The sequence below is a fragment of the Lemur catta genome, chromosome 8 (assembly GCF_020740605.2).
Source record: "Lemur catta isolate mLemCat1 chromosome 8, mLemCat1.pri, whole genome shotgun sequence".
Lineage (NCBI taxonomy): Eukaryota > Metazoa > Chordata > Mammalia > Primates > Lemuridae > Lemur > Lemur catta.
In genome coordinates this window covers 101,535,643-101,547,541 of record NC_059135.1, presented here as the reverse complement: position 1 = coordinate 101,547,541, position 11,899 = coordinate 101,535,643, and the positions used below count along the sequence as shown (strand labels likewise).

The 11,899-nt window shown below is 52.5% G+C and overlaps 1 long non-coding RNA gene across 3 annotated transcripts; it reads left to right on the top strand.

Moving 5' to 3' along the window:
• Positions 1-846: 846 nt before the first annotated feature.
• LOC123643540 lies at positions 847-4,858 on the top strand. Of its 3 annotated transcripts, XR_006736826.1 has the most exons (4): positions 1,365-1,472; positions 4,061-4,375; positions 4,469-4,592; positions 4,701-4,858. It is a non-coding gene; the product is annotated as an uncharacterized LOC123643540 (long non-coding RNA). The 3 variants fall into 3 exon arrangements; XR_006736827.1 differs by lacking the exons at positions 1,365-1,472; positions 4,061-4,375 and adding an exon at positions 847-880; XR_006736825.1 differs by lacking the exon at positions 1,365-1,472 and having other exon boundaries at positions 3,612-4,375.
• The last annotated feature ends 7,041 nt before the right edge of the window (positions 4,859-11,899 follow it).

Here is an 11,899-nt window from a genome sequence, read left to right as displayed (position 1 = left end):
TACCTGTTAGTGTCACTTCTGTGGTTTTCCTAACTTGATCCTCCCAAATTCCTTTTGCTATCCTGGTCTTAATTCTAGAATTCAGACTTTTTTGAAAGAGCCCCACACGTATGTTGGTGTCCACCTGCTGTCAGAGTGACAAAATACTCCCACTCTCCACCGCTGTTAATGTCGTCTACTCCCGACCACCTCCTGAAACAGGTGCTGTCTGGGCTTTTGTTCCAGACAAGAACACATTTGATGCGTCTCATCCTTTCTCTGATTAGGCGGCCTTATGTGTCTTACTAAACCTGATATTATTTTTGGGTTCTCAAAACCACTGTAGTTAGCACGATCACCCTAGGGCAGGACAGAGTGGCCTACAAGGGAGGTTTGTGCTTCATTCACTAGTGGGGTCACAGGCAGAGGAAACTGCTCAGAAGCCCGTTCTCTGGCTACGAAGGCAGAGGGAATGCTTCGTGGCCCTAACGTTAGCACGACAGCCCCAGTGGTTCAGAGGAGTCGTCCACTAGGTCCCTGGAAGAAAACAGAGAGGACAGTCCCTTGCAGGCTCCCCGAGCACAGCTAGCGCCCTTGGACGTTTCCTACCGGCTGGGCTGGGTGGGTGCCACCGGCTCTACATGGTCCCATGTGTTCCCCACCCTGCACCTGGTTGAGGTGGGGACTGAGTGTGGGGAGGCAGCACAGCACGCCCAGCGTCTCACGGCTACGAGGGGCAGAGCCAGGTCTGCTTGGCACCGTCCAGAGCCCCAGCCCTTTATCCACATGGTGCCGCCTGCCGCGTGGGAGCCTCCCGCCCCCCTGGAAAGAGTCTGCGATCGGGTGAACCTGCGGAACCGGCCTCAGCTGCAGGACGGGAAGGGAGCACCTGGCTGTTAAGGTAAAGACGAAACTCAACTCCTTTCTGGGGACCACAACCCCCACACGGTGGCTGCTGTAGAACCCCCTTCCTGACCTCCTGTCATCACGTCCCTTCTCTCCCCTTGCTCTGCTGTGTCCCCCTGTGCTTTCCTGCCAGACCTGAGCCTCCTCCCCACCCCAGAAACGCTGTGTGTGCTGTTCCCGTGCCTGACGCACACCCCCCCTGGCTTCCTCCTCTCCCCACCTGTCCCCCTGTCCCCCATCTGGAGACCTCCCGGCCCAAAGCCCGGGTTCTTTGCATGCTGCCCTGGAGCCAGCCGTTTCCGCCGAAGCATTCGCCTCCTCTGGAAACCAGGCATTAAATACCAAGGAGTGTGAGTGTCTTAATGATGTCCACTCGCCTGCTAATCTACAGGCCCAGCAGACGGCGGAGGGCACACGCATTCTGCATGTCCTGGCTTCTCCGCACCCTCCTGGCTCATCAGGGATGCTTGAGAGTCACTTGCTGAGTAAACAGCTGCCACGTGCCCTGGCAGGAAGAGCACAGGCTTTGGAGCCAAGCAGACCTGAGCTTGAATTTAGTTTTGTCACTTCCTACCTGTGGGTCTCAGGTGAGGCACATCATGTCCTGGAGCCGCTGACTCTTATGAAACTGGGACGATGCCCTGAGAAACACAGGTTCCAGGGGGCTGGCGGTTGCCACCAAAAGCTCCTAATGTGGTGCCCGGGGCATGGCAGGCTCGCAGTCAATGCACCACATGCCAAACCTTGTGGTTGTGACCAAAGGCAACGTGGTTTGTTTCTCCCACTTCCTCTTATCCTTCCTCCATGGCGCCGTTTCCTTTGCTGCCGCTGGGACAACTGAGATTTTTCTGCTGTTCTTTGTTAGTGAGATTCCTTACGGTTACTCCAAGTCGTCAACACTGGCTATCCCAGTAATTAAACATTTATAATCTCAGGCATTAACCAAAACTACTGAGTATATTTTAAAATAAGATGACTTATTAGTTCCCTTTTGTGGGGGCCGGTTGCAGACAGGCGTCCTGTGTCCTCAGGTGAGGCACGTCCACACCCACTTCCCCTCACCTCCGCCTGCCCTCTCCCTGAGGAAGGGGCACTGGGGAGGGGAGGGGAGGAAGCAGGGGTGCTGCTCTGTGCCAGCTCTGGTGCAGAGTGGCCTGTGCTCTGGGCCTGGACAGCGTGCAAGCCGGGTCTCCCCAAGCCATCCCTCCGACTCTGCCCTGCGGCTGGCGTCTCCCATCTGTGACTTTCTTGACCCGCCTGAGTGCACACTGCTCCTGTTCAAGTGCTTTGTGGCCGCTTCCTTCAGTCTCAGCCCCTGCAAACCCCAGGGTGAGTCTGCAGCTTCTTTGCTGAGACCTGTTTTCCTGCACCCCCACCCACAATGGCCCCATTGGACAGGGTCAAACAGGACCAGATTTTCTCAGCTGGGTGGGGAATGTGGCTCACACACTCCAGAAGCTCTCTCTAAATAAAACCCTTATTAAGGCTCCCTCCAATCCCCAACTCTCTAACCTTTTGTACTCTCTGTGTGGGTGAGTGGTTCGTAAACTCTTCATGCGTTCTGACAGTGCCTTTGGAATGTCTGCATCTGTTCTATCACCAGGTCTCAGCAGAAACTTCCACTGTAGCAAGAGGTAGCACATGCAGTTGACCCCACTGTGTACCAGGCACAGCGCTTGGGTCTGGAGACAGACCCATGAATAAAGTCCCTCCTTTGCCCTCTGGGAAGGAACAGGAGTCTAAAGACACAGCTCACTGGAGACACACAGTGAGGGTGCTGCCGGAGTGCAGCGGGCACTGGCCCGCCAGGGAGGCTGGGACCACCCGTCAGTGCACAAATCCTAGCATTATTGGCCTAAATTTACTTGGTGTTGGTTAGCTCCTATTTCCCAGCCCTCCCTACAGTCTCATTCCTGACCGCCAATATGTAAAAGGCATCCCACGAACACCAGGACATGCAGGCAGTGGATCCACCGATCTCAGCAAGTCTCCAGGCAAGGAGTCAGGATGCCATTTCTCGGCCTCCCCGACTCTCCCAAGCTCTGTCTACTGGGCCCTGACTCAGCTGTGGACGGGAGGAAAAAGCCAAAGTGCCCTCTTTTTATTTTATTTTTCAAAGATAACTCATTTTTTGATTAGCTGGTACTTAATTACTCGATTACTAGTTTCTAATGTTAGTGAAGATAAAATAAAAATGTGTAAAACTCAGCATTTGTACATGCTGGAACACGATGATGGAGATTCCTTTTCCCCAATTATTCTTCTAAATACAGTGAAAAGCCCTGGAAATAACAGATGATCATAAAATAACGCTGGGAGACAGAAAGCAGAAGGCTGAGCAGACTGGAGGAACAGCACTGCGGTGGGTTCGTGGGTCTCCTTTATGTTCCCCGTACACTCCAGACTATGTTCCAGAGAGCCCGTGAGCTGGAACGGCAGCGGGTGTAGCTGAAAATTCAAACCCAAACCTGCCCGCTCTGGTCCAAGGCTGAGGCAAGGGGCAGGCCAGCTTTGAAGACGTGTACAGATGTCTGAAGTGTAGTCATTTAACAGAAAAATCATAAATATTATTTTTAGAGGATCTATCGATAAATGTGCATGTTTTTGTGGGTGCATCAGAATTTATCAACAGCTATTTACTAAGCATATACTATGGCATTAGGAGCAGTCCTGGGAATTTGAGGTCAAATATGGAAAAAAATTTCCATGATTATAAGAAGCTTATGGCCTGGTCTAGCGGAAAGCACAGGTATGAAACAGCACTGGAAGGCAGCACGGTAAGTGCGATGTGGGAAATGTGCACGGGTATTTTGGGGTGGAGGTGAGTAACAAGGAAGCTACCCACTAGGGGAAACTTCCCAACTAGAACTTGGTTTCGTGGTGGAAACAGGACATTCTGGCCACTTTGTATTGTTAAGCTACGTGTGGTAGATCCGTGGACGATAATGCCCCTTTCTCCAAAGGTAGCTGTATTTTATCTCAGGGGACATCTTGAGTCACAAGCTATAGAAAGCCCAAGTAACACAGTTTACGCGGCAAGGACAGTCTCATCTCTCCTGACAGCAGTGGGATCCCTCCGGCGTTGTTGAATTTAGTGATGTCTCTGAGGGTCTCCAAGAGGCATTTTGTACCTCCCGCTCTGCCTTACTAAGAGGTGGGTGATGTTCCTCTCCAGTGTCACCAGATCCTGAGACCACTTGTCGCTGTTGAAGAAACCAGAAAGGAAACCTTTTCTCCTGTTCTGCTGCTGTCAATGAGGGAAGCCTTCCGCAGAGGGCTAGTCAGCTTTTCAACAGAGCCAAATGGCCATCGTTAAGTTACAAACCCAGAAACCAGACCTCACTCAGTCTTTAACGTGGGCAATGATGCCCCTGTCACTGGCCTGGACCAACCCAGGCGTCCCCTCTGGGCTGGAGGTAGCATCTGCTTCCCCCAGGCCTGTGGGCTTCTCGTGCCTGGGCACCCTGGAGTTCTGGCGGTGAGAATGCAGGTGGGCAGTGGTGCCGGCAGGGAAGCGATAGTGTCTGCCGTGACACTTCTGCCGTGGGCCGTGACCTTCTGCCTCCTTCGTCTCTGTGTGCAGAGCCTGCAGGCATCAGGGACCTGGGGTCATCCGGCAGCGCTTGTCCTACTGGCTGCGTTCACTGAAATGGTAATGCCTGACTCTACGACGGTGGGGAAACAGTGAGGAAAACAAGGAAAGGAAGGTAAATATTTTCTTTAGAATGAGAAACCCCTTGGAATGAGTTGTAGCTTTTTAGCAGAGGATTCTGACTTTGTATGATTGGCCTAAATTAATTTTGTATTTTCTTTAGTTTCCATGGCGATGTGTTTCCTGCCTTCCCTCATACGGCCAATAGCAATTCTCCAAAATTATGTTTGCCAAGTAATTTGCAAATATTTCGTGTTATTGTTTCTCTGGCTGTGTCTCCTAGAAAGAATACCATCACTCTGAAAGAAGTAGATAAATAAAAGCCTGTATGGGACACACAGCTCAGTGGCTCGGTGTGTGTCTTGTTGATCAATGAATAGATATGCAGGATCCAAGCCATTGCCCCTTTCTCCTCCTCTCAAGCATCAGTCAATTGAAGTCAAAAGTCCCTACAGGTGTCTCCTCTGGGTCCGGATTCCCAGATGTGCAGGGGGCAGAGGCTGGTCTCAGGGCTGCACGGTCTGGAGCGCACCGTGACATGCTCCCCAGGAGAAGCACAGGGGCCCAGGGCACAGAGGGACACTCACACCAGCCCGGGCGGGAGTGCTGGGTGTGCGTGTGTGTGCCCAGGCACCAGGGTGCGAGTGGCTCCTGGGCTGGAGAGACCTAGGCTGGGCCCACGACACTCTCTGCCCTCAGTTCACGTTCTCCAGAGCTGACTCTCAGGGGACGGAGCAGCTCTGGTGACAGTGGAGACGACAGATGGGCTTGGGCTCTTCGGCCCCAAGCCTGTGCTGGCATTCTCCCGCCTCAGCGCTCCACCGTCACCGCAGAGTGGGAGGAAGGTGGAAACGGCACCATTCAGAGGCCACGTTCACCGGCACTGACATCACGGGCTGTGTCCAGACGGACGCTTCGGGCCGCAGGCCCTCACCCTGCGGGCCGCGGTGCCGGTCGGGGCTGCGCGCTTGCTCAGCTCCCCGCGCCCTCCCGGGCTCTGGAATTAAAAAAGATAGCTCTCTTCATTCACATCGGCTTTTAAAAGAACATGATGAAGATTCTTGAGGAAATAAATAGCCAAAAGATAAATAAAATAAAACAAAAATCAAGTAGATAAAGTTGAGTTCTAAAGGATTATACTGTATATTAGGATTGAAAATAACATACAAATGATGATTTAAGGTGTATGTACGGTTTCTTTGAAGTAGCCGGCACCAGAGAAAGAAAGACAAACAGAATTGAAAAAGGGAAAGTAACGAGGCTTTATTAGGGTGCTCCCGGGCGAAGTTCACGGGCCCCGTGAAAGAGAGACCCGGGAAGTTGCCACCCAGCAGTCTGAGTGGGTTTATCTATGTCCTTAGGGCTGGGGGATGGGAGCTTCTTTGGCCAGGAGATGTCGGTGCTAGGAGTGAGGAATTTCTTTGTTTCAGCTTTGGGCGGGTATTGAGGGATAGGAGGGGCTTCTTCTTTTTTCCATTAGGGAAGGGAGGGGTACCTGCCACCAGCCTTACATTCCGGCCTTTTATTGATAATAGGGCATCGTGGTCTTTCTGGCTACTTCCTGCTTTTGAGGGACATAGTGTGGGCTATGGGCCGAGTTGGCTGGTGGAGGGGTGACTGGAAGAGGAGAGTAGAGATGAAGAAGCATCTGGTTTACTGTCACTCTGGATAATTCCTGCAGGTGGCGTTGGAGAAACTGTAAAAGACAGGGGGCAAAGAGAAGGATTAGGCAAATGGTGACAATGGGTCCTATTAAGGGTAACAGCCAGGTGGCTAGTGGGGACTGTATCCATCCGAAGGGGGAAGTAGTCTGCCCATGGCGATTGTGTAGCTCTTTGCTCAGGGTGTCGAGTTTGTTTATGTTTTGTTCTATAAGCCTGACTCTTTGACGTAGTAGCAGCATTCCTCAAGGAGGAAAATGCAGGTTCCTCCTTTCTCAGCCATTAATAAGTCCAGGGCCCTCCGGTTTTGGAGAGCTACGTGAGCCAGAGAAGTCAGTTGTCTCTGCAGGGAATCTAGTGACGCGGACGTGGTTTCCAGGGAGAGCTGTAGGCGATCTGCAAAGTCTTGGGCAGAAATGACACTGTGGCCCAGGGCGCCTCTCGCAAGCTCTGAGGCTGCGATGGAGGAGACCACGCTGAGACCCACCATGTCCGGCAAGAAGATGGCTCGTTTTGAGCGGGGTCCCGGGAGAAGCCACTGGGATTCAGACTCACCATATAGAGTTAATTGAGGGACGACCATGACAGGGAAACAAGGACCCGGGGTGGAAGTATTGACGTAGCGGGTAAGTGTTCCATTGCACCAGAAGAACTGTCCCGGAGCCGAGGAGGTGGTCGCGGTCACAGTATGGTTAGTGAGACAGCGTCCCTGAAGTTGTAGGTTGGAGTCAGTGAGGGTGGTGAGAAAGCACACGCGATCTGCATAAGGTTGGCCTGTGGGCTCAGGTTCCCATGGGGGAACTCGAGTGAGCAGAGTGGAGCATGAGGGACCCAATGAGGGAGTCCTCTGAGGGTTAGAAAAGTTTAGGGGGACAGCAGCCAGTAGGGGTCGCTGAAGAGAGGCACAGAGGAAACAGTGGGAGACATTAGAGATTATTTCAGAGGAGTTTAGGAAGGCGAGGGTATGTTGAATAATATTTAGCCAGGAGGTAAGAGGGGGATGTTTCGGGTGGGAGGAAAGTTGTCCTGCTAGAGTTTGTTTTGCTTCCAGAATATTGATAGATATTTGAACCTGTGTTTGGTGGGCCAGGACCTATTCACGGCTGACGTGAATAGTCGCTGAAGGGTAACAGTCATGCATTTTCCAGTATACTTTGCCTGTGACTCCAATTTCCCAACGCCGGTCCCAAGGGTCAAGGATATCTAGTTGAAGTTTATTTTTGTCTGAGAAATAGAATGTGTTAGGTCCCCAACCGTATTTCCTATAATAATAACCCCGTCATCCCTTTGGATATCTAGTATTATGGAAGTGGCATAACAATTTAGGGCACCCCCCATACACGTCAGACTGCACCCGACAATAGTCAAAAGTTTGGTCATATAGGTAGCATAGAACCGGGAGTGGGGCACCGTCAATGGATGTCAGGGACGGGAATGGTAAGGGCCATTTGGCAGCCTTTTGGAGAGCAGTCAGCAGAGCCGGCTACACGGGTGTCTCCTGAGGGGTGGGTTTCGCGTACCTTAAATCTCCAGACATATGTTGAATCAGGAGCCGCTGTTGGGAGGGCCAGGAGGCATAGAAGCCCGCGTAAAACGGAGTTTAGTGGGACCCACCTGGTGGCAGGAGTAGGACGGGGAAGCATCTTGAGGTGAAGACCTTTTGATGTGTGAGATGTGATGTCAACAGCCGGTAGGGTTGTTTAGGAGTTTTACAGCCATAGGTGTTGTCAAAATGACTGTATGGGGCCCCGTCCACTGGGGCTCAAGGGGCTTGGGGTGAAGACTTTTAAGAAGTACCGAGTCGCTGGGCTGTATACCCGTGAGAGAGATATCTGAGTTGGTCTCCGGAGGCTGAGGTAGGTATCTGTCCACGTGGGCCCGGAGAAGTTGCCTGAGGAGGGAGAGATATGGGAGATAAGAGGCCAAAAGTGAGGGCTGGGCTGGAAGATGGTGGTTAATGAGAAAAGGCCGGCCGTACATGAGTTCAAAAGGGCTAAGGTAGGTAGGATGCCGAGGGGCTGCCCTGATCCGGGTGAGAGCTAAGGGCAAAAGGTCAAGCCATGATTGGTGGGTCTCAATAATGAGTTTGGTGAGGTGGTCTTTGATTAGTCTGTTAGCCCTTTCAACCTTCCCGGAGGACTGCGGCCTGTAGGGAACATGAAGCTTCCACTCGACATTGAGAGCCTCACAGACCTGATGAACAACCTTAGAAATAAAAGCAGGGCCATTGTCCGACGGAATGGAGGAAGGAAGGCCGAAGCATGGGATAATTTCAGTAATGAGAGTGGAGGCAACAACAGCAGCAGTTTCACTGGCAGTGGGAAAGGCTTCAACCCATCCTGTAAAGGTATCTACCAGTGTTAAAAGATATTTGGAACGCCTGTGAGGTGGCATATGAGTGAAGTCGACCTGCCAGTCTTGTCCGGGGAGGTGACCACGCATCTGGTGTGTGGATACAGGGGGTTTGAAGCCCCCTTGAGGGTTAACAGAGGCACAGATGTCACAGTTGGAGCACACAGTTTTGATGAGAGAATATAGGGCAGGGTGTGAAAATAGAGGCTGTAAGAGGTGGAAGAGGCCCTTAGTGCCAATATGAAGTGAAGAGTGGACCTGGCCAACGAGTTCCAGGGCCTGTGCCTTAGCGAGAGCCAGCTTGCCGTCCTTAAGAAGGACCCACCCTTCGGTGGTGGTTGATCCCCCTTGGGCAAGAAGGCTGTCACGCTCCTCTGGAGTGTAGTGAGGCTGGAGGGAAGGAGTGGAAAGGAAAAGAAGAGGAGCCAGACTAGGATGTTTTCGGGATGTTAGACTATGGGCAACAGTGTCAGCATAGTTGTTTCCCTTGGCAACGGGGGACCCATCGGTCCGGTGTCCCTTGCAGTGTATGATAGCTAATTGGGTGGGTAACTGAAGGGCCTCGAGGAGATGGGACATAAGGGTGGCCTTAATAACTGGGGAGCCCTTGGTGGAGAGAAAGCCCCATTCTCTCCATATGGCAGCATGGCAGTGAGCTATCATAAACACATATTTGGAGTCTGTGTAAATATTTACACTCCTGCCTTGGGCTAGGTGTAAGGCTCGAGTGAGAGCAATGAGTTCTGCCTTTTGGGAGGTGGTGCCCTCCGGAAGTCGGGAGGCTTCTATTACCCAAGAGGCAGAGACTATGGCATAGGCTGCCCAGCATTTGCCATCCTCACCTGTGACAGAGCTGGCATCAACAAAGAAAGTTAAGTCCCCTGTAGGGAGTGGCTTATCTGACAGATCAGGTCTAGGGGTAGTGGAGGCTTCAACCATTTCTGAGCAGGAGTGTGAGGACACGGTTAGGCAGGGAATGGGGAGCAGAGTGGCAGAGTTTAGAGTTGGGGATTGAGATAAAGTAATGGTGGGGTTTTCAATAAACAAGAGATGGAATTCCTGTAGTCTAGACAGAGTGGGCTAAAGAGCGGTGAGTTAGAAGGTCCTGTAAACGGTGGGTGGAGAAGACATGTAAGCCCTGTCCCAGGGAGAGTTTCAGGGCCTCCCTGGTGAGAGTAGTGGCCGCTGCTAAGGCGCGGAGACAGGGTGGCCAGCCACAGACCGTGGTGTCCAGATGTTTGGATAAGTTGGCCACTGGGGTAGAAATGGGAGTAGGTCCCAGAGGTTGGGTGAGGACGCCGAGGGCCAGGCCCTGGCGCTCATCCGTGTAGAGGTTAAAGGGTTTTTCAGGATGAGGGAGTCTTAGAGGGGGTGCTTGTAGGAGAGAGTTGTGAAGTTTTAGGAACACGTGGCAGACAGCCTGAGGGTTTAACAGAGGGCCAGCAGAGGCATCATGTGCTGCCTCATAAAGGGGTTTGGCAAGGAGAGAGAAGTTAGGGATCCAGTGTCGGAAGAAACCAACAAACCCAAGAAAGGATAGAATTTGTTCCGCAGTGGTGGGAGGCTGGAGGTCGCGGAGGGCCTGCTGGCGATCAACAGTGAGATGATGGGAATTAGGGGTGAGACTAAGTCCAAGGTAAGTGACAGTAGGCTTGGACAGCTGGACTTTGGAGGGGGACACCTGGTAGCCCTTAGAGGCTAGGAAGTTGAGTAGAGAGGCAGCTTGTGTGCGGCTGTCAGAGTATGAGGGGCTGCAGAGTAATAAATCATCCACATATTGGAGGGAAGTGCTTGGTCCTAAGGGGCATTGAAGAAGATCTTGGGCGAGAGCTTGACCAAAGAGGTGGGGGCTGTCCCTGAACCCCTGGGGCAGGACAGTCCAAGTGATTGTCGAGACATGTTCGTGTCAGGATCTTCCCACGTAAAGGCAAAGAGATTGTAGCTGGCTGGGTCTAGAGGAATGGTAAAGAAAGCGTCCTTGAGGTCCAAGACAGAAAAATGGGTGGTGGAGGGTGGAATATGAGAGAGTAAAGTGTAGGGATTAGGCACCACAGGGTGTATGGGGACAACTGCCTCGTTAATGAGTCTGAGGTCCTGGACTAGCCTGTAGGAGCCATTTGGCTTTCTTACCGGGAGAATGGGTGTGTTATAGGGAGAGTCGATGGGAATTAAAAGTTTTTTGCGCAGAAGACGTTCTCTGATGGGTTTTAGACCTCTGCGGTGGGTTGGTGAAGTAGGGAACTGTGGCGGGGAAGGGAAGAATGAGGGGTCTTTGAGTTGAATGAGGACGGGGGTGTGGTGTGTAGCCACCACTGGGGTGGAGGTGTCCCAAACCTGGGGATTTATGAGTTCAGGCGGGAGGGGGTATGTAGGACTAGGTAAAGCTGGAGAGGCTGTGGGCAGAGCTGAGGAATCTGGAGAGAGAGAGAGAAGAAGCAGGGCAGAAGTTCCGGAGGAAAAGTGGAGGGTGGTGCCCTGCTTGGTTAATAAGTCCCTTCCCAATAGTGGAGTGGGACAGGAGGGCATGATAAGGAAGGAATGGGTGATGGGACAGTCATCTATTAGACAGGTTAGGGGACCGGTGGTGCAGGGTCGAGAGGGATTGCCGTCAATACCCACGACCGACACCTGGGAAGGATAAGTAGGGCCTGAAAAGGAAGGCAGGACAGAGTAGGTAGCCCCCGTGTCAACCATAAAGGACACTGCCTTACCCGCTACCTTGATTGTTACCCTGGGCTCGGCGAGGGTTATCAGGGTCACCGAGTCGAGGCCTCTTCAGTCTTCAGCAGCCAGACCCAAAGCTGCCATCGGCAGGTCTTCTGTCCCAAGGGGCAGTCACTTCCAGTGTCCCTCTTGACCACATGCCAGGCAAGGATTGGTGGGTGGACGTGGCTGTGGGCACCACTTGGCCCAGTGGCCTTCCTTACCGCACTTGAAGCAGGTGCCTGGTGGAGCGTGGCTGGTCGCCTTAGACGAGGTCAATGGTTTTGCGAGTCCCGCCAGCCTCAGGGCTGCAACCAAGGCTCGGGCCTGCAGGTGTGCCTTTTGGTGGACACGGGCCTCCCTTTGGGCCTCTGCCTGTTCATTTCGGGAATTGGAGACTTTAAATGCCATGTTCACCAGGTCTCGGATAGGGGTCTGAGGGCCCTCCTCTGTCTTTTTCAGTTTCTTTCTGATGTCAGGGGAGGACTGAGTAATAAGGTGAGTTGCCCAGACAGTAGTTCCCACAGGGGAGGTAGGATCTAGGTGGGTATATTGGATAAGGGCGTCTGTAAGGCAGCTGAGAAAGGCTGCGGGGTTTTCATCTGCCCTTTGAGTGATTTCCCTGAGTTTATCATAATTTACAGCA